Consider the following 3,511-nt stretch of genomic DNA (forward strand, 5'->3'; position numbering starts at 1 on the left):
CTCTCTCTCTCTCTCTCACACACACACACACACACACACACACACACACACAAAACACACACACACACAGGGTTGGAAGGGGAGGGGGGCGGGACTTTCAAGGTGTAGGCTGGCTAGCTTTGGGAGTTTCTAGTCCCAGAAGCTCAGACTAATTTGACAGACTACATTCTGTTCTCAAGAGACAGGCAGTCTTGATATTCAGCCTGTCACCTCCTCCATGGGCCACCAGCAAATAAAGACAGACAGCTGCAACTTGCCCTGTAACCCAGGCTTACTGGGGAAGGGGCTGGGGCTCTATCTATAACCAATCATCTTATACTTTCAGGGAATCTTGGCACCAGCCAATGAGAACTTCAAAGGCTTGGCTTAGCTGTGGAATGGGACAATAAACATATTAATCCCTTGTCTTAACTGCTTAGGACCTGCCTGTTCAGCCAGCGGCAGGGAGGAGGAGAGAGCAATGGAGGTGCGGAGGTGATGGAGGTGCGGAGGTGATGGTCAAATGCCTCACAGGAGCCAAAGTGCGAGAGCCTGGGCTCCACCAACATGTTCCTCAAGAGTTTTCTAAAAATAAATAAATAAAAAATAAAAAATGTTTACAGGGCTGGAGAGATGGCTCAGTGGTTTAAGAGCACTGACTGCTCTTCCAGAGGTCCTGAGTTCAAATCCCAGCAACCACAGGGTGGCTCACAACCATCTGTAATGGAATCCAATGCCCACTTCTGGAATGTCTGAAGACAGCTACAGTGTACTCATTCATATACATAAAATAAACTGATGAAAAATATGCAAACAAAAAAATTGTTTGGCATTCCTTTCTTTTTTTTTTTTTGTTCCTTGTGTTTGGCATTCCTAATTTAGATATTTCCATAAGTAAGCACTTCTCTTTATCGCACTTTCTTAAACTTAGATACACACTAGGAAGTCGCATTTAAAAAAAGAAAAAAAAAAGGTCTTATCTCCTTGCAGACAGAAAAAAAAACAAAAACCCACAATACAGATTTGTCAAATAACAGCATCACTTGCCGTTATTTTGCAAAGCCACAGAACTGACGCAATGTTTTAGTGCTGAAAAGGCATTCTGAATGCATCGAGGTGGGGAGGGGTGGCTCAGTGGTTAGGATCACTCGCTGCTCTTTTAGAGGACCCGAGTTCGATTCCTAGCACCCACGTGGTGGCTCACAAGTACCTGTAACTCCAATTCCAGGGGATCTGACAGCCTCTTCCAGCCTTCTCAGGCACTGCATACAAATGGCACACAGACATCCACGCAGGCAAAAGACCCACACTCATAAAATAATTGTAGTAGTAACAACAACGATGATGATAATAAAGATTTTAAAACCTGGCAAGGGGCTTGGGAGACAGACATCCCAGCAGGCAGAGGTGTTTGCTGCCAGGCACGGCATCCTGCGTTCCGACCCCAGCAACCACACGATGGAAGGGAAGAACCAGCTCCCGACCCAAAAGTTATTCTCTGAACCTCACGCACACGTTTCACGCTACACATGCTCCCCAGGACCCCCAGGCAAACAAACAAAAAAAAAAACTGAATAAATGTAATTTAAAAATAATCTAGCAAATGGTTCAGTCCCCTGAGGGAAATGGTGAATATCTGCATGAGGTCCAATCCCCACCACTGCATAAATATGGAAGGGCAAAGTGGCCCACATCTGAAATCCCAGCACTTGGGAGGTAAATGCAAGAAGATCAGAAGGTCAAAGTAATCCTCATATAACACAGTAAATTTAAGGTCATCCTAGGATACATGGAACTCTGTCTCAAAGAAAGTGCCTCAGATTAAGAAAGAATAAGAACATGTCCTTTAGGCTGATCTAGAACAATCGCTGTATGACACAGAATCGGGCTGTGGTCTCAGTGTGAGTGAGAACTTAGAAAGGTTGGAACTCTGGGTTTATTCTTCAGCTCTACCAAAGTTGAAAAGATATAAAATAGTAGATACCATGTGATCTGAATTAGCATCAAAACAGTATTATACTTACACATACATAATTGTATATGGATGAATATACAATTGCTTATGTTTGACTGCCTGGGTAACCAAAAAGTGTGAAAAGAAACTTTCATACAGACCCTTTTCTGCATATTTTAGGTCAGCAATGTGTGACAGTTCATGTTTTGTTTTGCTTTGTTTTGAGACAGAGTCTCACGTATCCCAGGCTGGCTTCACATTTATGAGATTGTATAGGCTGGCCTTGATCTCCTTGATCCTCCTGTCTCTACCTCCTAAGGGCTAGGTTTACAACCTATGATGATCAAACCTGACCCTCAACATGATGGACATAAGGTCACAGGAGCTGAATACAACATTCCTCTGGATTTACCTGTGAGGGCATCCCAGAAAGAATTTACTAAGGTGGGAAGACCCAACTCGAACTGTGAACACCATTATTCTACAGGAAGGGAGAAAGGGGAAAAAGTCAGTGGTCAGGAGCAACTGCATCCTTCCTCCCTTTCCTTTAACCTTAATTAATTATGTGCATGTGTGTTTTGCCTGCAACTATGTCTGTGCATCACATGCGTGCCTGGTGCCTGCAGAGGCCGGAAGAAGGTTCTGATGCTCTAGAACTGGAGTTCCTGATGCTCTAGAACTGGAGGTCCTGATGCTCTAGAACTGGAGGTCCTGATGCTCTAGCACTGGAGGTCCTGATGCTCTAGCACTGGAGGTCCTGATGCTCTAGAACTGGAGTTCTGGGTAGTTGTGAGCTTCAGTGTAGGTGCTGGAGATCAAACCTGGGTCCTCTGCAGGAGCACAGCAGTCAGTGCTCTTAACTGCTGTGCTGTCACCCTGCCCCCAAGTGTAGTAGATATTAAAGTAAGATGCGTGGACCACAGGGAAACTGGACTGAGATCTGAAGCTAAAAAATGTTGCTCTTCCTCCCACAGATGTTTATATTTACTTCTGATAAAGGTTAACTGTTCATTGAGAGAGAGAGAGACTGACTGGAGAGATGGTTCAGTGGTAAAGAGTATTGGATGCTCTTGCATGGGACCAGGGTTTGATTCCCAGCACCCACATGTCATTCAGTTCCAGAGGTTCCCATGCCCCCTTCTGGCCACCAAAGGCACTGCAACATATGGTGTACAGACATACACACAAGCAAAATGCCCATATGCATAAATAAAATTTTAAAAATAAGGCTTTTTATTTTTGAAAAAAAATTAAAAGAGAAATCTGAGGATCCTGAATTAATATCGCTGCCATGCCATGCTTAGCAAACTACAGAATCAGCTTTACACACAAGTCCACAATGGGAATCTCCTCTTTGTCCCTATGGGTCAGATACTGTGCTAAACAGTGGGGTAAAACAACTTACAAAAGGACTGAAATCTTTGCTCTAATGGAGTCATAATTCTAGGAGTTGGAGAGGAATAGGCAATAACAAGATGAAATATACATGGCATACTATACTATATTTCATGAATCCTAAAACGTACATTTTCCCACTGTCTTAGGGTTTTACTGCTGTGAATGGATACCATGACCAAG

The sequence above is a fragment of the Mus pahari genome, chromosome 13 (genome assembly GCF_900095145.1).
Source record: "Mus pahari chromosome 13, PAHARI_EIJ_v1.1, whole genome shotgun sequence".
In the NCBI taxonomy this organism is placed as follows: Eukaryota; Metazoa; Chordata; class Mammalia; order Rodentia; family Muridae; genus Mus; species Mus pahari.